This window comes from Phalangium opilio, unplaced genomic scaffold (genome assembly GCF_054372755.1).
Source record: "Phalangium opilio isolate 3A_F unplaced genomic scaffold, DU_Popi_V2 ptg000487l_1, whole genome shotgun sequence".
Classification (NCBI taxonomy): domain Eukaryota; kingdom Metazoa; phylum Arthropoda; class Arachnida; order Opiliones; family Phalangiidae; genus Phalangium; species Phalangium opilio.
Genome location: NW_028324237.1, coordinates 429,514 through 445,867, shown reverse-complemented (window position 1 = coordinate 445,867; position 16,354 = coordinate 429,514). Strand labels below are relative to the sequence as shown.

General features: G+C 46.6%; 66 non-coding genes across 66 annotated transcripts; all 66 read left to right on the top strand.

Moving 5' to 3' along the window:
- Positions 1-49: 49 nt before the first annotated feature.
- Positions 50-121, top strand: TRNAP-CGG (transfer RNA proline (anticodon CGG)). The gene has a single exon. It is a non-coding gene; the product is annotated as a tRNA-Pro (tRNA).
- An 88-nt stretch (positions 122-209) lies between these two features.
- On the top strand, positions 210-281 carry TRNAP-UGG (transfer RNA proline (anticodon UGG)). Its single transcript has one exon. It is a non-coding gene; the product is annotated as a tRNA-Pro (tRNA).
- An 88-nt stretch (positions 282-369) lies between these two features.
- On the top strand, positions 370-443 carry TRNAP-CGG (transfer RNA proline (anticodon CGG)). Its single transcript has one exon. It is a non-coding gene; the product is annotated as a tRNA-Pro (tRNA).
- Positions 444-529: 86 nt separating this feature from the next.
- On the top strand, positions 530-601 carry TRNAP-UGG (transfer RNA proline (anticodon UGG)). The gene has a single exon. It is a non-coding gene; the product is annotated as a tRNA-Pro (tRNA).
- An 89-nt stretch (positions 602-690) lies between these two features.
- TRNAP-CGG (transfer RNA proline (anticodon CGG)) lies at positions 691-762 on the top strand. The gene has a single exon. It is a non-coding gene; the product is annotated as a tRNA-Pro (tRNA).
- Positions 763-850: 88 nt separating this feature from the next.
- TRNAP-UGG (transfer RNA proline (anticodon UGG)) lies at positions 851-922 on the top strand. The gene has a single exon. It is a non-coding gene; the product is annotated as a tRNA-Pro (tRNA).
- An 89-nt stretch (positions 923-1,011) lies between these two features.
- On the top strand, positions 1,012-1,085 carry TRNAP-CGG (transfer RNA proline (anticodon CGG)). The gene has a single exon. It is a non-coding gene; the product is annotated as a tRNA-Pro (tRNA).
- Positions 1,086-1,332: 247 nt separating this feature from the next.
- TRNAP-UGG (transfer RNA proline (anticodon UGG)) lies at positions 1,333-1,404 on the top strand. Its single transcript has one exon. It is a non-coding gene; the product is annotated as a tRNA-Pro (tRNA).
- Positions 1,405-1,493: 89 nt separating this feature from the next.
- On the top strand, positions 1,494-1,567 carry TRNAP-CGG (transfer RNA proline (anticodon CGG)). Its single transcript has one exon. It is a non-coding gene; the product is annotated as a tRNA-Pro (tRNA).
- An 86-nt stretch (positions 1,568-1,653) lies between these two features.
- On the top strand, positions 1,654-1,725 carry TRNAP-CGG (transfer RNA proline (anticodon CGG)). The gene has a single exon. It is a non-coding gene; the product is annotated as a tRNA-Pro (tRNA).
- A 409-nt stretch (positions 1,726-2,134) lies between these two features.
- Positions 2,135-2,206, top strand: TRNAP-UGG (transfer RNA proline (anticodon UGG)). Its single transcript has one exon. It is a non-coding gene; the product is annotated as a tRNA-Pro (tRNA).
- An 89-nt stretch (positions 2,207-2,295) lies between these two features.
- TRNAP-CGG (transfer RNA proline (anticodon CGG)) lies at positions 2,296-2,367 on the top strand. The gene has a single exon. It is a non-coding gene; the product is annotated as a tRNA-Pro (tRNA).
- A 249-nt stretch (positions 2,368-2,616) lies between these two features.
- TRNAP-CGG (transfer RNA proline (anticodon CGG)) lies at positions 2,617-2,690 on the top strand. Its single transcript has one exon. It is a non-coding gene; the product is annotated as a tRNA-Pro (tRNA).
- Positions 2,691-2,776: 86 nt separating this feature from the next.
- TRNAP-UGG (transfer RNA proline (anticodon UGG)) lies at positions 2,777-2,848 on the top strand. Its single transcript has one exon. It is a non-coding gene; the product is annotated as a tRNA-Pro (tRNA).
- A 411-nt stretch (positions 2,849-3,259) lies between these two features.
- On the top strand, positions 3,260-3,331 carry TRNAP-CGG (transfer RNA proline (anticodon CGG)). The gene has a single exon. It is a non-coding gene; the product is annotated as a tRNA-Pro (tRNA).
- An 88-nt stretch (positions 3,332-3,419) lies between these two features.
- On the top strand, positions 3,420-3,491 carry TRNAP-UGG (transfer RNA proline (anticodon UGG)). The gene has a single exon. It is a non-coding gene; the product is annotated as a tRNA-Pro (tRNA).
- A 250-nt stretch (positions 3,492-3,741) lies between these two features.
- On the top strand, positions 3,742-3,813 carry TRNAP-CGG (transfer RNA proline (anticodon CGG)). The gene has a single exon. It is a non-coding gene; the product is annotated as a tRNA-Pro (tRNA).
- Positions 3,814-4,223: 410 nt separating this feature from the next.
- TRNAP-CGG (transfer RNA proline (anticodon CGG)) lies at positions 4,224-4,297 on the top strand. The gene has a single exon. It is a non-coding gene; the product is annotated as a tRNA-Pro (tRNA).
- Positions 4,298-4,384: 87 nt separating this feature from the next.
- Positions 4,385-4,456, top strand: TRNAP-CGG (transfer RNA proline (anticodon CGG)). The gene has a single exon. It is a non-coding gene; the product is annotated as a tRNA-Pro (tRNA).
- Positions 4,457-4,705: 249 nt separating this feature from the next.
- On the top strand, positions 4,706-4,779 carry TRNAP-CGG (transfer RNA proline (anticodon CGG)). Its single transcript has one exon. It is a non-coding gene; the product is annotated as a tRNA-Pro (tRNA).
- An 86-nt stretch (positions 4,780-4,865) lies between these two features.
- On the top strand, positions 4,866-4,937 carry TRNAP-UGG (transfer RNA proline (anticodon UGG)). Its single transcript has one exon. It is a non-coding gene; the product is annotated as a tRNA-Pro (tRNA).
- Positions 4,938-5,026: 89 nt separating this feature from the next.
- TRNAP-CGG (transfer RNA proline (anticodon CGG)) lies at positions 5,027-5,100 on the top strand. Its single transcript has one exon. It is a non-coding gene; the product is annotated as a tRNA-Pro (tRNA).
- Positions 5,101-5,347: 247 nt separating this feature from the next.
- TRNAP-UGG (transfer RNA proline (anticodon UGG)) lies at positions 5,348-5,419 on the top strand. Its single transcript has one exon. It is a non-coding gene; the product is annotated as a tRNA-Pro (tRNA).
- Positions 5,420-5,508: 89 nt separating this feature from the next.
- Positions 5,509-5,582, top strand: TRNAP-CGG (transfer RNA proline (anticodon CGG)). The gene has a single exon. It is a non-coding gene; the product is annotated as a tRNA-Pro (tRNA).
- Positions 5,583-5,668: 86 nt separating this feature from the next.
- Positions 5,669-5,740, top strand: TRNAP-CGG (transfer RNA proline (anticodon CGG)). The gene has a single exon. It is a non-coding gene; the product is annotated as a tRNA-Pro (tRNA).
- Positions 5,741-6,149: 409 nt separating this feature from the next.
- On the top strand, positions 6,150-6,221 carry TRNAP-UGG (transfer RNA proline (anticodon UGG)). Its single transcript has one exon. It is a non-coding gene; the product is annotated as a tRNA-Pro (tRNA).
- Positions 6,222-6,310: 89 nt separating this feature from the next.
- Positions 6,311-6,382, top strand: TRNAP-CGG (transfer RNA proline (anticodon CGG)). The gene has a single exon. It is a non-coding gene; the product is annotated as a tRNA-Pro (tRNA).
- Positions 6,383-6,792: 410 nt separating this feature from the next.
- TRNAP-CGG (transfer RNA proline (anticodon CGG)) lies at positions 6,793-6,866 on the top strand. Its single transcript has one exon. It is a non-coding gene; the product is annotated as a tRNA-Pro (tRNA).
- An 87-nt stretch (positions 6,867-6,953) lies between these two features.
- On the top strand, positions 6,954-7,025 carry TRNAP-CGG (transfer RNA proline (anticodon CGG)). The gene has a single exon. It is a non-coding gene; the product is annotated as a tRNA-Pro (tRNA).
- Positions 7,026-7,274: 249 nt separating this feature from the next.
- Positions 7,275-7,348, top strand: TRNAP-CGG (transfer RNA proline (anticodon CGG)). Its single transcript has one exon. It is a non-coding gene; the product is annotated as a tRNA-Pro (tRNA).
- Positions 7,349-7,434: 86 nt separating this feature from the next.
- TRNAP-UGG (transfer RNA proline (anticodon UGG)) lies at positions 7,435-7,506 on the top strand. The gene has a single exon. It is a non-coding gene; the product is annotated as a tRNA-Pro (tRNA).
- Positions 7,507-7,595: 89 nt separating this feature from the next.
- TRNAP-CGG (transfer RNA proline (anticodon CGG)) lies at positions 7,596-7,669 on the top strand. Its single transcript has one exon. It is a non-coding gene; the product is annotated as a tRNA-Pro (tRNA).
- A 247-nt stretch (positions 7,670-7,916) lies between these two features.
- Positions 7,917-7,988, top strand: TRNAP-UGG (transfer RNA proline (anticodon UGG)). The gene has a single exon. It is a non-coding gene; the product is annotated as a tRNA-Pro (tRNA).
- An 89-nt stretch (positions 7,989-8,077) lies between these two features.
- Positions 8,078-8,151, top strand: TRNAP-CGG (transfer RNA proline (anticodon CGG)). The gene has a single exon. It is a non-coding gene; the product is annotated as a tRNA-Pro (tRNA).
- An 86-nt stretch (positions 8,152-8,237) lies between these two features.
- TRNAP-CGG (transfer RNA proline (anticodon CGG)) lies at positions 8,238-8,309 on the top strand. The gene has a single exon. It is a non-coding gene; the product is annotated as a tRNA-Pro (tRNA).
- Positions 8,310-8,718: 409 nt separating this feature from the next.
- Positions 8,719-8,790, top strand: TRNAP-UGG (transfer RNA proline (anticodon UGG)). The gene has a single exon. It is a non-coding gene; the product is annotated as a tRNA-Pro (tRNA).
- An 89-nt stretch (positions 8,791-8,879) lies between these two features.
- On the top strand, positions 8,880-8,951 carry TRNAP-CGG (transfer RNA proline (anticodon CGG)). Its single transcript has one exon. It is a non-coding gene; the product is annotated as a tRNA-Pro (tRNA).
- A 249-nt stretch (positions 8,952-9,200) lies between these two features.
- Positions 9,201-9,274, top strand: TRNAP-CGG (transfer RNA proline (anticodon CGG)). Its single transcript has one exon. It is a non-coding gene; the product is annotated as a tRNA-Pro (tRNA).
- An 86-nt stretch (positions 9,275-9,360) lies between these two features.
- TRNAP-UGG (transfer RNA proline (anticodon UGG)) lies at positions 9,361-9,432 on the top strand. The gene has a single exon. It is a non-coding gene; the product is annotated as a tRNA-Pro (tRNA).
- A 411-nt stretch (positions 9,433-9,843) lies between these two features.
- Positions 9,844-9,915, top strand: TRNAP-CGG (transfer RNA proline (anticodon CGG)). Its single transcript has one exon. It is a non-coding gene; the product is annotated as a tRNA-Pro (tRNA).
- Positions 9,916-10,003: 88 nt separating this feature from the next.
- On the top strand, positions 10,004-10,075 carry TRNAP-UGG (transfer RNA proline (anticodon UGG)). The gene has a single exon. It is a non-coding gene; the product is annotated as a tRNA-Pro (tRNA).
- Positions 10,076-10,325: 250 nt separating this feature from the next.
- On the top strand, positions 10,326-10,397 carry TRNAP-CGG (transfer RNA proline (anticodon CGG)). The gene has a single exon. It is a non-coding gene; the product is annotated as a tRNA-Pro (tRNA).
- Positions 10,398-10,807: 410 nt separating this feature from the next.
- Positions 10,808-10,881, top strand: TRNAP-CGG (transfer RNA proline (anticodon CGG)). Its single transcript has one exon. It is a non-coding gene; the product is annotated as a tRNA-Pro (tRNA).
- Positions 10,882-10,968: 87 nt separating this feature from the next.
- TRNAP-CGG (transfer RNA proline (anticodon CGG)) lies at positions 10,969-11,040 on the top strand. The gene has a single exon. It is a non-coding gene; the product is annotated as a tRNA-Pro (tRNA).
- Positions 11,041-11,289: 249 nt separating this feature from the next.
- Positions 11,290-11,363, top strand: TRNAP-CGG (transfer RNA proline (anticodon CGG)). Its single transcript has one exon. It is a non-coding gene; the product is annotated as a tRNA-Pro (tRNA).
- Positions 11,364-11,450: 87 nt separating this feature from the next.
- On the top strand, positions 11,451-11,522 carry TRNAP-CGG (transfer RNA proline (anticodon CGG)). The gene has a single exon. It is a non-coding gene; the product is annotated as a tRNA-Pro (tRNA).
- An 88-nt stretch (positions 11,523-11,610) lies between these two features.
- On the top strand, positions 11,611-11,682 carry TRNAP-UGG (transfer RNA proline (anticodon UGG)). The gene has a single exon. It is a non-coding gene; the product is annotated as a tRNA-Pro (tRNA).
- An 88-nt stretch (positions 11,683-11,770) lies between these two features.
- On the top strand, positions 11,771-11,844 carry TRNAP-CGG (transfer RNA proline (anticodon CGG)). Its single transcript has one exon. It is a non-coding gene; the product is annotated as a tRNA-Pro (tRNA).
- An 86-nt stretch (positions 11,845-11,930) lies between these two features.
- TRNAP-UGG (transfer RNA proline (anticodon UGG)) lies at positions 11,931-12,002 on the top strand. Its single transcript has one exon. It is a non-coding gene; the product is annotated as a tRNA-Pro (tRNA).
- Positions 12,003-12,251: 249 nt separating this feature from the next.
- On the top strand, positions 12,252-12,323 carry TRNAP-UGG (transfer RNA proline (anticodon UGG)). The gene has a single exon. It is a non-coding gene; the product is annotated as a tRNA-Pro (tRNA).
- An 89-nt stretch (positions 12,324-12,412) lies between these two features.
- TRNAP-CGG (transfer RNA proline (anticodon CGG)) lies at positions 12,413-12,486 on the top strand. The gene has a single exon. It is a non-coding gene; the product is annotated as a tRNA-Pro (tRNA).
- Positions 12,487-12,733: 247 nt separating this feature from the next.
- Positions 12,734-12,805, top strand: TRNAP-UGG (transfer RNA proline (anticodon UGG)). Its single transcript has one exon. It is a non-coding gene; the product is annotated as a tRNA-Pro (tRNA).
- Positions 12,806-12,894: 89 nt separating this feature from the next.
- On the top strand, positions 12,895-12,968 carry TRNAP-CGG (transfer RNA proline (anticodon CGG)). Its single transcript has one exon. It is a non-coding gene; the product is annotated as a tRNA-Pro (tRNA).
- Positions 12,969-13,054: 86 nt separating this feature from the next.
- TRNAP-CGG (transfer RNA proline (anticodon CGG)) lies at positions 13,055-13,126 on the top strand. Its single transcript has one exon. It is a non-coding gene; the product is annotated as a tRNA-Pro (tRNA).
- Positions 13,127-13,535: 409 nt separating this feature from the next.
- TRNAP-UGG (transfer RNA proline (anticodon UGG)) lies at positions 13,536-13,607 on the top strand. Its single transcript has one exon. It is a non-coding gene; the product is annotated as a tRNA-Pro (tRNA).
- Positions 13,608-13,696: 89 nt separating this feature from the next.
- Positions 13,697-13,768, top strand: TRNAP-CGG (transfer RNA proline (anticodon CGG)). The gene has a single exon. It is a non-coding gene; the product is annotated as a tRNA-Pro (tRNA).
- Positions 13,769-14,017: 249 nt separating this feature from the next.
- On the top strand, positions 14,018-14,091 carry TRNAP-CGG (transfer RNA proline (anticodon CGG)). Its single transcript has one exon. It is a non-coding gene; the product is annotated as a tRNA-Pro (tRNA).
- An 86-nt stretch (positions 14,092-14,177) lies between these two features.
- Positions 14,178-14,249, top strand: TRNAP-UGG (transfer RNA proline (anticodon UGG)). The gene has a single exon. It is a non-coding gene; the product is annotated as a tRNA-Pro (tRNA).
- Positions 14,250-14,499: 250 nt separating this feature from the next.
- TRNAP-CGG (transfer RNA proline (anticodon CGG)) lies at positions 14,500-14,573 on the top strand. The gene has a single exon. It is a non-coding gene; the product is annotated as a tRNA-Pro (tRNA).
- A 247-nt stretch (positions 14,574-14,820) lies between these two features.
- On the top strand, positions 14,821-14,892 carry TRNAP-UGG (transfer RNA proline (anticodon UGG)). Its single transcript has one exon. It is a non-coding gene; the product is annotated as a tRNA-Pro (tRNA).
- Positions 14,893-15,142: 250 nt separating this feature from the next.
- TRNAP-CGG (transfer RNA proline (anticodon CGG)) lies at positions 15,143-15,214 on the top strand. Its single transcript has one exon. It is a non-coding gene; the product is annotated as a tRNA-Pro (tRNA).
- Positions 15,215-15,302: 88 nt separating this feature from the next.
- On the top strand, positions 15,303-15,374 carry TRNAP-UGG (transfer RNA proline (anticodon UGG)). Its single transcript has one exon. It is a non-coding gene; the product is annotated as a tRNA-Pro (tRNA).
- Positions 15,375-15,623: 249 nt separating this feature from the next.
- TRNAP-UGG (transfer RNA proline (anticodon UGG)) lies at positions 15,624-15,695 on the top strand. Its single transcript has one exon. It is a non-coding gene; the product is annotated as a tRNA-Pro (tRNA).
- Positions 15,696-15,784: 89 nt separating this feature from the next.
- On the top strand, positions 15,785-15,856 carry TRNAP-CGG (transfer RNA proline (anticodon CGG)). The gene has a single exon. It is a non-coding gene; the product is annotated as a tRNA-Pro (tRNA).
- Positions 15,857-15,945: 89 nt separating this feature from the next.
- On the top strand, positions 15,946-16,019 carry TRNAP-CGG (transfer RNA proline (anticodon CGG)). Its single transcript has one exon. It is a non-coding gene; the product is annotated as a tRNA-Pro (tRNA).
- An 86-nt stretch (positions 16,020-16,105) lies between these two features.
- On the top strand, positions 16,106-16,177 carry TRNAP-UGG (transfer RNA proline (anticodon UGG)). Its single transcript has one exon. It is a non-coding gene; the product is annotated as a tRNA-Pro (tRNA).
- The last annotated feature ends 177 nt before the right edge of the window (positions 16,178-16,354 follow it).

Genomic DNA, 16,354 nt, shown 5'->3' with positions numbered 1-16,354 from the left:
CTAGTTATATTGTAGGCCTACGAGTTGAGAATGTTTCAGTGTCATACATGGTCCGTTGGTCTAGGGGTATGGTACTCGCTTCGGGTGTGAGTGGTCCCGGGTTCAAATCCCGGACGGACCCGAGTTTTTGCAGAGGTAATTTAGTGACTATTTAAATGCAACTAACTACAGGGTAGGCCTATGAGTTGAGCATGTTTTATTTCATACATGGTCCGTTGGTCTAGGGGTATGATACTCGCTTTGGGTGCGAGTGGTCCCGGGTTCAAATCCCGGACGGACCCGAGTTTTGCAGAAGTAATTTAGTGACTATTGAAATGTAACTAGTTAAATTGTAGGACTACGAGCTGAGCATGTTTCAGTGTCATACTTCGTCCGTTGGTCTAGGGGTATGATACTCGCTTCGGGTGTGAGTGGTCCCGGGTTCGAATCCCGGACGGACCCGAGTTTTTGCAGAGGTAATTTAGTGACTATTTAAATGCAACTAACTACAGGGTAGGCCTATGAGTTGAGCATGTTTTGTTTCATACATGGTCCGTTGGTCTAGGGGTATGATACTCGCTTTGGGTGTGAGTGGTCCCGGGTTCAAATCCCGGACGGACCCGAGTTTTTGCAGAGGTAATTTAGTGACTATTTAAATGCAACTAGTTATATTGTAGGCCTACGAGTTGAGCATGTTTCAGTGTCATACATGGTCCGTTGGTCTAGGGGTATGGTACTCGCTTCGGGTGTGAGTGGTCCCGGGTTCAAATCCCGGACGGACCCGAGTTTTTGCAGAGGTAATTTAGTGACCATTTAAATGCAACTAACTACAGGGTAGGCCTATGAGTTGAGCATGTTTTATTTCATACATGGTCCGTTGGTCTAGGGGTATGATACTCGCTTTGGATGTGAGTGGTCCCGGGTTCAAATCCCGGACGGGCCCGAGTTTTTGCAGAGGTAATTTAGTGACTATTTAAATGCAACTAGTTATATTGTAGGCCTTCGAGTTGAGCATGTTTCAGTGTCATACTTCGTCCGTTGGTCTAGGGGTATGATACTCGCTTCGGGTGTGAGTGGTCCCGGGTTCGAATCCCGGACGGACCCGAGTTTTTGCAGAGGTAATTTAGTGACTATTTAAATGCAACTAACTACAGGCTAGGCCTATGAGTTGAGCATGTTTTATTTCATCCATGGTCCATTGGTCTAGGGGTATGATACTCGCTTTGGGTGTGAGTGGTCCCGGGTTCAAGTCCAGGACGGACCCGAGTTTTTGCAGAGGTAATTTAGTGACTATTTAAATGCAACTATTTATATTGTAGGCCTACGAGTTGAGCATGTTTCAGTGTCGTACATGGTCCGTTGGTCTAGGGGTATGATTCTCGCTTTGGGTGCGAGTGGTCCCGGGTTCAAATCCCGGACGGACCCGTGTTTTTGCAGATGTAATTTGATGACTATTTAAATGCAACGAGTTAAATTGTAGGACTACGAGTTGAGCATGTTTCAGTGTCATACTTCGTCCGTTGGTCTAGGGGTATGATACTCGCTTCGGGTGTGAGTGGTCCCGGGTTCAAATCCCGGACGGACCCGAGTTTTTGCAGAAGTAATTTGGTGACTATTCAAATGCAACGAGTTAAATTGAAGGACTACGAGCTGAGCATGTTTTATTTCATACATGGTCCGTTGGTCTAGGGGTATGATACTCGCTTCGGGTGTGAGTGGTCCCGGGTTCAAATCCCGGACGGACCCGAGTTTTTGCAGAGGTAATTTAGTGACTATTTAAATGCAACTAACTACAGGGTAGGCCTATGAGTTGAGCATGTTTTATTTCATACATGGTCCGTTGGTCTAGGGGTATGATACTCGCTTTGGGTGTGAGTGTTCCCGGGTTAAAATCCCGGACGGACCCGAGTTTTTGCAGAGGTAATTTAGTGACTATTCAAATGCAACTAGTTATATTGTAGGCCTACGAGTTGAGCATGTTTCAGTGTCATACATGGTCCGTGGGCCTAGGGGTATGATACTCGCTTCGGGTATGAGTGGTCCCGGGTTCAAATCCCGGACGGACCCGAGTTTTTGCAGAGGTAATTTAGTGACTATTTAAATGCAACTAACTACAGGGTAGGCCTATGAGTTGAGCATGTTTTATTTCATACATGGTCCGTTGGTCTAGGGGTATGATACTCGCTTTGGGTGTGAGTGGTCCCGGGTTCAAATCCCGGACGGACCCGAGTTTTTGCAGAGGTAATTTAGTGACTATTTAAATGCAACTAGTTATATTGTAGGCCTACGAGTTGAGCATGTTTCAGTGTCATACATGGTCCGTTGGTCTAGGGGTATGGTACTCGCTTCGGGTGTGAGTGGTCCCGGGTTCAAATCCCGGACGGACCCGAGTTTTTGCAGAGGTAATTTAGTGACTATTTAAATGCAACTAGTTATATTGTAGGCCTTCGAGTTGACCATGTTTCAGTGTCATACATGGTCCGTTGGTCTAGGGGTATGATACTCGCTTTGGGTGCGAGTGGTCGCGGGTTCAAATCCCGGACGGACCCGAGTTTTGCAGAAGTAATTTGGTGACTATTTAAATGTAACTAGTTAAATTGTAGGACTACGACCTGATCATGTTTCAGTGTCATACTTCGTCCGTTGGTCTAGGGGTATGATACTCGCTTCGGGTGTGAGTGGTCCCGGGTTCAAATCCCGGACGGACCCGAGTTTTTGCAGAGGTAATTTAGTGACTATTTAAATGCAACTAACTACAGGGTAGGCCTATGAGTTGAGCATGTTTTGTTTCATACATGGTCCGTTGGTCTAGGGGTATGATACTCGCTTTGGGTGTGAGTGGTCCCGGGTTCAAATCCCGGACGGACCCGAGTTTTTGCAGAGGTAATTTAGTGACTATTTAAATGCAACTAGTTATATTGTAGGCCTACGAGTTGAGCATGTTTCAGTGTCATACATGGTCCGTTGGTCTAGGGGTATGGTACTCGCTTCGGGTGTGAGTGGTCCCGGGTTCAAATCCCGGACGCACCCGAGTTTTTGCAGAGGTAATTTGGTGACTATTCAAATGCAACGAGTTAAATTGAAGGACTACGAGCTGAGCATGTTTCAGTGTCATACTTCGTCCGTTGGTCTAGGGGTATGATACTCGCTTCGGGTTTGAGTGGTCCCGGGTTCAAATCCCGGACGGACCCGAGTTTTTGCAGAGGTAATTTAGAGACTATTCAAATGCAACTAGTTATATTGTAGGCCTATGAGTTGAGCATGTTTCAGTGTCATACATGGTCCGTTGGCCTAGGGGTATGATACTCGCTTCGGGTGTGAGTGGTCCCGGGTTCAAATCCCGGACGGACCCGAGTTTTTGCAGAGGTAATTTAGTGACTATTTAAATGCAACTAACTACAGGGTAGGCCTATGAGTTGAGCATGTTTTATTTCATACATGGTCCGTTGGTCTAGGGGTATGATACTCGCTTTGGGTGCGAGTGGTCCCGGGTTCAAATCCCGGACGGACCCGTGTTTTTGCAGAAGTAATTTGGTGACTATTTAAAAGTAACTAGTTAAATTGTAGGACTACGAGCTGAGCATGTTTCAGTGTCATACTTCGTCCGTTGTTCTAGGGGTATGATACTCGCTTCGGGTGTGAGTGGTCCCGGGTTCAAATCCCGGACGGACCCGAGTTTTTGCAGAGGTAATTTAGTGACTATTCAAAAGCAACTAGTTATATTGTAGGCCTACGAGTTGAGCATGTTTCAGTGTCATACATGGTCCGTTGGCCTAGGGGTATGATACTCGCTTCGGGTGTGAGTGGTCCCGGGTTCAAATCCCGGACGGACCCGAGTTTTTGCAGAGGTAATTTAGTGACTATTTAAATGCAACTAACTACAGGGTAGGCCTATGAGTTGAGCATGTTTTATTTCATACATGGTCCGTTGGTCTAGGGGTATGATACTCGCTTTGGGTGTGAGTGGTCCCGGGTTGATATCCCGGACGGACCCGAGTTTTTGCAGAGGTAATTTAGTGACTATTCAAATGCTTTTAGTTCTATTGTAGGCCTACGAGTTGAGCATGTTTCAGTGTCATACATGGTCCGTTGGCCTAGGGGTATGATACTCGCTTCGGGTGTGAGTGGTCCCGGGTTCAAATCCCGGCCGGATCCGAGTTTTTGCAGAGGTAATTTGGTGACTATTCAAATGCAACGAGTTAAATTGAAGGACTACGAGCTGAGCATGTTTTAGTGTCATACTTCGTCCGTTGGTCTAGGGGTATGATACTCGCTTCGGGTGTGAGTGGTCCCGGGTTCAAATCCCGGACGGACCCGAGTTTTTGCAGAGGTAATTTAGTGACTATTCAAATGCAACTAGTTATATTGTAGGCCTACGAGTTGAGCATGTTTCAGTGTCATACATGGTCCGTTGGCCTAGGGGTATGATACTCGCTTCGGGTGTGAGTGGTCCCGGGTTCAAATCCCGGACGGACCCGAGTTTTTGCAGAGGTAATTTAGTGACAATTTAAATGCAACTAACTACAGGGTAGGCCTATGAGTTGAGCATGTTTTATTTCATACATCGTCCGTTGGTCTAGGGGTATGATACTCGCTTTGGGTGCGAGTGGTCCCGGGTTCAAATCTCGGACGGACCCGAGTTTTTGCAGAAGTAATTTGGTGACTATTCAAATGGAACGAGTTAAATTGAAGGACAACGAGCTGAGCATGTTTCAGTGTCATACTTCGTCCGTTGGTCTAGGGGTATGATACTCGCTTCGGGTGTGAGTGGTCCCGGGTTCAAATCCCGGACGGACCCGAGTTTTTGCAGAGGTAATTTAGTGACTATTTAAATGCAACTAACTACAGGGTAGGCCTATGAGTTGAGCATGTTTTATTTCATACATGGTCCGTTGGTCTAGGGGTATGATACTCGCTTTGGATGTGAGTGGTCCCGGGTTCAAATCCCGGACGGGCCCGAGTTTTTGCAGAGGTAATTTAGTGACTATTTAAATGCAACTAGTTATATTGTAGGCCTTCGAGTTGAGCATGTTTCAGTGTCATACTTCGTCCGTTGGTCTAGGGGTATGATACTCGCTTCGGGTGTGAGTGGTCCCGGGTTCGAATCCCGGACGGACCCGAGTTTTTGCAGAGGTAATTTAGTGACTATTTAAATGCAACTAACTACAGGCTAGGCCTATGAGTTGAGCATGTTTTATTTCATCCATGGTCCATTGGTCTAGGGGTATGATACTCGCTTTGGGTGTGAGTGGTCCCGGGTTCAAGTCCAGGACGGACCCGAGTTTTTGCAGAGGTAATTTAGTGACTATTTAAATGCAACTATTTATATTGTAGGCCTACGAGTTGAGCATGTTTCAGTGTCGTACATGGTCCGTTGGTCTAGGGGTATGATTCTCGCTTTGGGTGCGAGTGGTCCCGGGTTCAAATCCCGGACGGACCCGTGTTTTTGCAGATGTAATTTGATGACTATTTAAATGCAACGAGTTAAATTGTAGGACTACGAGTTGAGCATGTTTCAGTGTCATACTTCGTCCGTTGGTCTAGGGGTATGATACTCGCTTCGGGTGTGAGTGGTCCCGGGTTCAAATCCCGGACGGACCCGAGTTTTTGCAGAAGTAATTTGGTGACTATTCAAATGCAACGAGTTAAATTGAAGGACTACGAGCTGAGCATGTTTTATTTCATACATGGTCCGTTGGTCTAGGGGTATGATACTCGCTTCGGGTGTGAGTGGTCCCGGGTTCAAATCCCGGACGGACCCGAGTTTTTGCAGAGGTAATTTAGTGACTATTTAAATGCAACTAACTACAGGGTAGGCCTATGAGTTGAGCATGTTTTATTTCATACATGGTCCGTTGGTCTAGGGGTATGATACTCGCTTTGGGTGTGAGTGTTCCCGGGTTAAAATCCCGGACGGACCCGAGTTTTTGCAGAGGTAATTTAGTGACTATTCAAATGCAACTAGTTATATTGTAGGCCTACGAGTTGAGCATGTTTCAGTGTCATACATGGTCCGTGGGCCTAGGGGTATGATACTCGCTTCGGGTATGAGTGGTCCCGGGTTCAAATCCCGGACGGACCCGAGTTTTTGCAGAGGTAATTTAGTGACTATTTAAATGCAACTAACTACAGGGTAGGCCTATGAGTTGAGCATGTTTTATTTCATACATGGTCCGTTGGTCTAGGGGTATGATACTCGCTTTGGGTGTGAGTGGTCCCGGGTTCAAATCCCGGACGGACCCGAGTTTTTGCAGAGGTAATTTAGTGACTATTTAAATGCAACTAGTTATATTGTAGGCCTACGAGTTGAGCATGTTTCAGTGTCATACATGGTCCGTTGGTCTAGGGGTATGGTACTCGCTTCGGGTGTGAGTGGTCCCGGGTTCAAATCCCGGACGGACCCGAGTTTTTGCAGAGGTAATTTAGTGACTATTTAAATGCAACTAACTACAGGGTAGGCCTATGAGTTGAGCATGTTTTATTTCATACATGGTCCGTTGGTCTAGGGGTATGATACTCGCTTTGGGTGTGAGTGGTCCCGGGTTGATATCCCGGACGGACCCGAGTTTTTGCAGAGGTAATTTAGTGACTATTCAAATGCTTTTAGTTCTATTGTAGGCCTACGAGTTGAGCATGTTTCAGTGTCATACATGGTCCGTTGGCCTAGGGGTATGATACTCGCTTCGGGTGTGAGTGGTCCCGGGTTCAAATCCCGGCCGGATCCGAGTTTTTGCAGAGGTAATTTGGTGACTATTCAAATGCAACGAGTTAAATTGAAGGACTACGAGCTGAGCATGTTTTAGTGTCATACTTCGTCCGTTGGTCTAGGGGTATGATACTCGCTTCGGGTGTGAGTGGTCCCGGGTTCAAATCCCGGACGGACCCGAGTTTTTGCAGAGGTAATTTAGTGACTATTCAAATGCAACTAGTTATATTGTAGGCCTACGAGTTGAGCATGTTTCAGTGTCATACATGGTCCGTTGGCCTAGGGGTATGATACTCGCTTCGGGTGTGAGTGGTCCCGGGTTCAAATCCCGGACGGACCCGAGTTTTTGCAGAGGTAATTTAGTGACAATTTAAATGCAACTAACTACAGGGTAGGCCTATGAGTTGAGCATGTTTTATTTCATACATCGTCCGTTGGTCTAGGGGTATGATACTCGCTTTGGGTGCGAGTGGTCCCGGGTTCAAATCTCGGACGGACCCGAGTTTTTGCAGAAGTAATTTGGTGACTATTCAAATGGAACGAGTTAAATTGAAGGACAACGAGCTGAGCATGTTTCAGTGTCATACTTCGTCCGTTGGTCTAGGGGTATGATACTCGCTTCGGGTGTGAGTGGTCCCGGGTTCAAATCCCGGACGGACCCGAGTTTTTGCAGAGGTAATTTAGTGACTATTTAAATGCAACTAACTACAGGGTAGGCCTATGAGTTGAGCATGTTTTATTTCATACATGGTCCGTTGGTCTAGGGGTATGATACTCGCTTTGGATGTGAGTGGTCCCGGGTTCAAATCCCGGACGGGCCCGAGTTTTTGCAGAGGTAATTTAGTGACTATTTAAATGCAACTAGTTATATTGTAGGCCTTCGAGTTGAGCATGTTTCAGTGTCATACTTCGTCCGTTGGTCTAGGGGTATGATACTCGCTTCGGGTGTGAGTGGTCCCGGGTTCGAATCCCGGACGGACCCGAGTTTTTGCAGAGGTAATTTAGTGACTATTTAAATGCAACTAACTACAGGCTAGGCCTATGAGTTGAGCATGTTTTATTTCATCCATGGTCCATTGGTCTAGGGGTATGATACTCGCTTTGGGTGTGAGTGGTCCCGGGTTCAAGTCCAGGACGGACCCGAGTTTTTGCAGAGGTAATTTAGTGACTATTTAAATGCAACTATTTATATTGTAGGCCTACGAGTTGAGCATGTTTCAGTGTCGTACATGGTCCGTTGGTCTAGGGGTATGATTCTCGCTTTGGGTGCGAGTGGTCCCGGGTTCAAATCCCGGACGGACCCGTGTTTTTGCAGATGTAATTTGATGACTATTTAAATGCAACGAGTTAAATTGTAGGACTACGAGTTGAGCATGTTTCAGTGTCATACTTCGTCCGTTGGTCTAGGGGTATGATACTCGCTTCGGGTGTGAGTGGTCCCGGGTTCAAATCCCGGACGGACCCGAGTTTTTGCAGAAGTAATTTGGTGACTATTCAAATGCAACGAGTTAAATTGAAGGACTACGAGCTGAGCATGTTTTATTTCATACATGGTCCGTTGGTCTAGGGGTATGATACTCGCTTCGGGTGTGAGTGGTCCCGGGTTCAAATCCCGGACGGACCCGAGTTTTTGCAGAGGTAATTTAGTGACTATTTAAATGCAACTAACTACAGGGTAGGCCTATGAGTTGAGCATGTTTTATTTCATACATGGTCCGTTGGTCTAGGGGTATGATACTCGCTTTGGGTGTGAGTGTTCCCGGGTTAAAATCCCGGACGGACCCGAGTTTTTGCAGAGGTAATTTAGTGACTATTCAAATGCAACTAGTTATATTGTAGGCCTACGAGTTGAGCATGTTTCAGTGTCATACATGGTCCGTGGGCCTAGGGGTATGATACTCGCTTCGGGTATGAGTGGTCCCGGGTTCAAATCCCGGACGGACCCGAGTTTTTGCAGAGGTAATTTAGTGACTATTTAAATGCAACTAACTACAGGGTAGGCCTATGAGTTGAGCATGTTTTATTTCATACATGGTCCGTTGGTCTAGGGGTATGATACTCGCTTTGGGTGTGAGTGGTCCCGGGTTCAAATCCCGGACGGACCCGAGTTTTTGCAGAGGTAATTTAGTGACTATTTAAATGCAACTAGTTATATTGTAGGCCTACGAGTTGAGCATGTTTCAGTGTCATACATGGTCCGTTGGTCTAGGGGTATGGTACTCGCTTCGGGTGTGAGTGGTCCCGGGTTCAAATCCCGGACGGACCCGAGTTTTTGCAGAGGTAATTTAGTGACTATTTAAATGCAACTAGTTATATTGTAGGCCTTCGAGTTGACCATGTTTCAGTGTCATACATGGTCCGTTGGTCTAGGGGTATGATACTCGCTTTGGGTGCGAGTGGTCGCGGGTTCAAATCCCGGACGGACCCGAGTTTTGCAGAAGTAATTTGGTGACTATTTAAATGTAACTAGTTAAATTGTAGGACTACGACCTGATCATGTTTCAGTGTCATACTTCGTCCGTTGGTCTAGGGGTATGATACTCGCTTCGGGTGTGAGTGGTCCCGGGTTCAAATCCCGGACGGACCCGAGTTTTTGCAGAGGTAATTTAGTGACTATTTAAATGCAACTAACTACAGGGTAGGCCTATGAGTTGAGCATGTTTTGTTTCATACATGGTCCGTTGGTCTAGGGGTATGATACTCGCTTTGGGTGTGAGTGGTCCCGGGTTCAAATCCCGGACGGACCCGAGTTTTTGCAGAGGTAATTTAGTGACTATTTAAATGCAACTAGTTATATTGTAGGCCTACGAGTTGAGCATGTTTCAGTGTCATACATGGTCCGTTGGTCTAGGGGTATGGTACTCGCTTCGGGTGTGAGTGGTCCCGGGTTCAAATCCCGGACGCACCCGAGTTTTTGCAGAGGTAATTTGGTGACTATTCAAATGCAACGAGTTAAATTGAAGGACTACGAGCTGAGCATGTTTCAGTGTCATACTTCGTCCGTTGGTCTAGGGGTATGATACTCGCTTCGGGTTTGAGTGGTCCCGGGTTCAAATCCCGGACGGACCCGAGTTTTTGCAGAGGTAATTTAGAGACTATTCAAATGCAACTAGTTATATTGTAGGCCTATGAGTTGAGCATGTTTCAGTGTCATACATGGTCCGTTGGCCTAGGGGTATGATACTCGCTTCGGGTGTGAGTGGTCCCGGGTTCAAATCCCGGACGGACCCGAGTTTTTGCAGAGGTAATTTAGTGACTATTTAAATGCAACTAACTACAGGGTAGGCCTATGAGTTGAGCATGTTTTATTTCATACATGGTCCGTTGGTCTAGGGGTATGATACTCGCTTTGGGTGCGAGTGGTCCCGGGTTCAAATCCCGGACGGACCCGTGTTTTTGCAGAAGTAATTTGGTGACTATTTAAAAGTAACTAGTTAAATTGTAGGACTACGAGCTGAGCATGTTTCAGTGTCATACTTCGTCCGTTGTTCTAGGGGTATGATACTCGCTTCGGGTGTGAGTGGTCCCGGGTTCAAATCCCGGACGGACCCGAGTTTTGGCAGAGGTAATTTAGTGACTATTCAAAAGCAACTAGTTATATTGTAGGCCTACGAGTTGAGCATGTTTCAGTGTCATACATGGTCCGTTGGCCTAGGGGTATGATACTCGCTTCGGGTGTGAGTGGTCCCGGGTTCAAATCCCGGACGGACCCGAGTTTTTGCAGAGGTAATTTAGTGACTATTTAAATGCAACTAACTACAGGGTAGGCCTATGAGTTGAGCATGTTTTATTTCATACATGGTCCGTTGGTCTAGGGGTATGATACTCGCTTTGGGTGTGAGTGGTCCCGGGTTGATATCCCGGACGGACCCGAGTTTTTGCAGAGGTAATTTAGTGACTATTCAAATGCTTTTAGTTCTATTGTAGGCCTACGAGTTGAGCATGTTTCAGTGTCATACATGGTCCGTTGGCCTAGGGGTATGATACTCGCTTCGGGTGTGAGTGGTCCCGGGTTCAAATCCCGGCCGGATCCGAGTTTTTGCAGAGGTAATTTGGTGACTATTCAAATGCAACGAGTTAAATTGAAGGACTACGAGCTGAGCATGTTTTAGTGTCATACTTCGTCCGTTGGTCTAGGGGTATGATACTCGCTTCGGGTGTGAGTGGTCCCGGGTTCAAATCCCGGACGGACCCGAGTTTTTGCAGAGGTAATTTAGTGACTATTCAAATGCAACTAGTTATATTGTAGGCCTACGAGTTGAGCATGTTTCAGTGTCATACATGGTCCGTTGGCCTAGGGGTATGATACTCGCTTCGGGTGTGAGTGGTCCCGGGTTCAAATCCCGGACGGACCCGAGTTTTTGCAGAGGTAATTTAGTGACAATTTAAATGCAACTAACTACAGGGTAGGCCTATGAGTTGAGCATGTTTTATTTCATACATCGTCCGTTGGTCTAGGGGTATGATACTCGCTTTGGGTGCGAGTGGTCCCGGGTTCAAATCTCGGACGGACCCGAGTTTTTGCAGAAGTAATTTGGTGACTATTCAAATGGAACGAGTTAAATTGAAGGACAACGAGCTGAGCATGTTTCAGTGTCATACTTCGTCCGTTGGTCTAGGGGTATGATACTCGCTTCGGGTGTGAGTGGTCCCGGGTTCAAATCCCGGACGGACCCGAGTTTTTGCAGAGGTAATTTAGTGACTATTTAAATGCAACTAGTTATATTGTAGGCCTACGAGTTGAGAATGTTTCAGTGTCATACATGGTCCGTTGGTCTAGGGGTATGGTACTCGCTTCGGGTGTGAGTGGTCCCGGGTTCAAATCCCGGACGGACCCGAGTTTTTGCAGAGGTAATTTAGTGATTATTTAAATGCAACTAACTACAGGGTAGGCCTATGAGTTGAGCATGTTTTATTTCATACATGGTCCGTTGGTCTAGGGGTATGATACTCGCTTTGGGTGCGAGTGGTCCCGGGTTCAAATCCCGGACGGACCCGAGTTTTGCAGAAGTAATTTAGTGACTATTGAAATGTAACTAGTTAAATTGTAGGACTACGAGCTGAGCATGTTTCAGTGTCATACTTCGTCCGTTGGTCTAGGGGTATGATACTCGCTTCGGGTGTGAGTGGTCCCGGGTTCGAATCCCGGACGGACCCGAGTTTTTGCAGAGGTAATTTAGTGACTATTTAAATGCAACTAACTACAGGGTAGGCCTATGAGTTGAGCATGTTTTGTTTCATACATGGTCCGTTGGTCTAGGGGTATGATACTCGCTTTGGGTGTGAGTGGTCCCGGGTTCAAATCCCGGACGGACCCGAGTTTTTGCAGAGGTAATTTAGTGACTATTTAAATGCAACTAGTTATATTGTAGGCCTACGAGTTGAGCATGTTTCAGTGTCATACATGGTCCGTTGGTCTAGGGGTATGGTACTCGCTTCGGGTGTGAGTGGTCCCGGGTTCAAATCGCGGACGGACCCGAGTTTTTGCAGAGGTAATTTAGTGACTATTTAAATGCAACTAACTACAGGGTAGGCCTATGAGTTGAGCATGTTTTATTTCATACATGGTCCGTTGGTCTAGGGGTATGATACTCGCTTTGGATGTGAGTGGTCCCGGGTTCAAATCCCGGACGGGCCCGAGTTTTTGCAGAGGTAATTTAGTGACTATTTAAATGCAACTAGTTATATTGTAGGCCTTCGAGTTGAGCATGTTTCAGTGTCATACTTCGTCCGTTGGTCTAGGGGTATGATACTCGCTTCGGGTGTGAGTGGTCCCGGGTTCGAATCCCGGACGGACCCGAGTTTTTGCAGAGGTAATTTAGTGACTATTTAAATGCAACTAACTACAGGCTAGGCCTATGAGTTGAGCATGTTTTATTTCATCCATGGTCCATTGGTCTAGGGGTATGATACTCGCTTTGGGTGTGAGTGGTCCCGGGTTCAAGTCCAGGACGGACCCGAGTTTTTGCAGAGGTAATTTAGTGACTATTTAAATGCAACTATTTATATTGTAGGCCTACGAGTTGAGCATGTTTCAGTGTCGTACATGGTCCGTTGGTCTAGGGGTATGATTCTCGCTTTGGGTGCGAGTGGTCCCGGGTTCAAATCCCGGACGGACCCGTGTTTTTGCAGATGTAATTTGATGACTATTTAAATGCAACGAGTTAAATTGTAGGACTACGAGTTGAGCATGTTTCAGTGTCATACTTCGTCCGTTGGTCTAGGGGTATGATACTCGCTTCGGGTGTGAGTGGTCCCGGGTTCAAATCCCGGACGGACCCGAGTTTTTGCAGAAGTAATTTGGTGACTATTCAAATGCAACGAGTTAAATTGAAGGACTACGAGCTGAGCATGTTTTATTTCATACATGGTCCGTTGGTCTAGGGGTATGATACTCGCTTCGGGTGTGAGTGGTCCCGGGTTCAAATCCCGGACGGACCCGAGTTTTTGCAGAGGTAATTTAGTGACTATTTAAATGCAACTAACTACAGGGTAGGCCTATGAGTTGAGCATGTTTTATTTCATACATGGTCCGTTGGTCTAGGGGTATGATACTCGCTTTGGGTGTGAGTGTTCCCGGGTTAAAATCCCGGACGGACCCGAGTTTTTGCAGAGGTAATTTAGTGACTATTCAAATGCAACTAGTTATATTGTAGGCCTACGAGTTGAGCATGTTTCAGTGTCATACATGGTCCGTGGGCCTAGGGGTATGATACTCGCTTCGGGTATGAGTGGTCCCGGGTTCAAATCCCGGACGGACCCGAGTTTTTGCAGAGGTAATTTAGTGACTATTTAAATGCAACTAACTACAGGGTAGGCCTATGAGTTGAGCATGTTTTATTTCATACATGGTCCGTTGGTCTAGGGGTATGATACTCGCTTTGGGTGTGAGTGGTCCCGGGTTCAAATCCCGGACGGACCCGAGTTTTTGCAGAGGTAATTTAGTGACTATTTAAATGCAACTAGTTATATTGTAGGCCTACGAGTTGAGCATGTTTCAGTGTCATACATGGTCCGTTGGTCTAGGGGTATGGTACTCGCTTCGGGTGTGAGTGGTCCCGGGTTCAAATCCCGGACGGACCCGAGTTTTTGCAGAGGTAATTTAGTGACTATTTAAATGCAACTAGTTATATTGTAGGCCTTCGAGTTGACCATGTTTCAGTGTCATACATGGTCCGTTGGTCTAGGGGTATGATACTCGCTTTGGGTGCGAGTGGTCGCGGGTTCAAATCCCGGACGGACCCGAGTTTTGCAGAAGTAATTTGGTGACTATTTAAATGTAACTAGTTAAATTGTAGGACTACGACCTGATCATGTTTCAGTGTCATACTTCGTCCGTTGGTCTAGGGGTATGATACTCGCTTCGGGTGTGAGTGGTCCCGGGTTCAAATCCCGGACGGACCCGAGTTTTTGCAGAGGTAATTTAGTGACTATTTAAATGCAACTAACTACAGGGTAGGCCTATGAGTTGAGCATGTTTTGTTTCATACATGGTCCGTTGGTCTAGGGGTATGATACTCGCTTTGGGTGTGAGTGGTCCCGGGTTCAAATCCCGGACGGACCCGAGTTTTTGCAGAGGTAATTTAGTGACTATTTAAATGCAACTAGTTATATTGTAGGCCTACGAGTTGAGCATGTTTCAGTGTCATACATGGTCCGTTGGTCTAGGGGTATGGTACTCGCTTCGGGTGTGAGTGGTCCCGGGTTCAAATCCCGGACGCACCCGAGTTTTTGCAGAGGTAATTTGGTGACTATTCAAATGCAACGAGTTAAATTGAAGGACTACGAGCTGAGCATGTTTCAGTGTCATACTTCGTCCGTTGGTCTAGGGGTATGATACTCGCTTCGGGTGTGAGTGGTCCCGGGTTCAAATCCCGGACGGACCCGAGTTTTTGCAGAGGTAATTTATAGACTATTCAAATGCAACTAGTTATATTGTAGGCCTATGAGTTGAGCATGTTTCAGTGTCATACATGGTCCGTTGGCCTAGGGGTATGATACTCGCTTCGGGTGTGAGTGGTCCCGGGTTCATATCCCGGACGGACCCGAGTTTTTGCAGAGGTAATTTAGTGACTATTTAAATGCAACTAACTACAGGGTAGGCCTATGAGTTGAGCATGTTTTATTTCATACATGGTCCGTTGGTCTAGGGGTATGATACTCGCTTTGGGTGCGAGTGGTCCCGGGTTCAAATCCCGGACGGACCCGTGTTTGTGCAGAAGTAATTTGGTGACTATTTAAAAGTAACTAGTTAAATTGTAGGACTACGAGCTGAGCATGTTTCAGTGTCATACTTCGTCCGTTGTTCTAGGGGTATGATACTCGCTTCGGGTGTGAGTGGTCCCGGGTTCAAATCCCGGACGGACCCGAGTTTTTGCAGAGGTAATTTAGTGACTATTCAAAAGCAACTAGTTATATTGTAGGCCTACGAGTTGAGCATGTTTCAGTGTCATACATGGTCCGTTGGCCTAGGGGTATGATACTCGCTTCGGGTGTGAGTGGTCCCGGGTTCAAATCCCGGACGGACCCGAGTTTTTGCAGAGGTAATTTAGTGACAATTTAAATGCAACTAACTACAGGGTAGGCCTATGAGTTGAGCATGTTTTATTTCATACATGGTCCGTTGGTCTAGGGGTATGATACTCGCTTTGGGTGTGAGTGGTCCCGGGTTCAAATCCCGGACGGACCCGAGTTTTTGCAGAGGTAATTTAGTGACTATTCAAATGCTACTAGTTCTATTGTAGGCCTACGAGTTGAGCATGTTTCAGTGTCATACATGGTCCGTTGGCCTAGGGGTATGATACTCGCTTCGGGTGTGAGTGGTCCCGGGTTCAAATTCCGGACGGACCCGAGCTTTTGCAGAGGTAATTTAGTGACTATTTAAATGCAACTAACTACAGGGTAGGCTTATGAGTTGAGCTTGTTTTATTTCATACATGGTCCGTTGGTCTAGGGGTATGATACTCGCTTTGGGTGTGAGTGGTCCCGGGTTCAAATCCCGGACGGACCCGAGTTTTTGCAGAGGTAATTTAGTGACTATTTAAATGCAACTAGTTATATTGTAGGCCTACGAGTTGAGCTTGTTTCAGTGTCATACATGGTCCGTTGGTCTAGGGGTATGGTACTCGCTTCGGGTGTGAGTGGTCCCGGGTTAAAATCCCGGACGGACCCGAGTTTTTGCAGAGGTAATTTGGTGACTATTCAAATGCAACGAGTTAAATTGAAGGACTACGAGCTGAGCATGTTTCAGTGTCATACTTCGTCCGTTGGTCTAGGGGTATGATACTCGCTTCGGGTGTGAGTGGTCCCGGGTTCAAATCCCGGACGGACCCGAGTTTTTGCAGAGGTAATTTAGTGACTATTTAAATGCAACTAACTACAGGGTAGGCCTATGAGTTGAGCATGTTTTATTTCATACATGGTCCGTTGGTCTAGGGGTATGATACTCGCTTTGGGTGCGAGTGGTCCCGGGTTCAAATCCCGGACGGACCCGTGTTTTTGCAGAAGTAATTTGGTGACTATTAAAAAGTAACTAGTTAAATTGTAGGACTACGAGCTGAGCATGTTTCAGTGTCATACTTCGTCCGTTGTTCTAGGGGTATGATACTCGCTTCGGGTGTGAGTGATCCCGGGTTCAAATCCAGGACGGACCCGAGTTTTTGCAGAGGT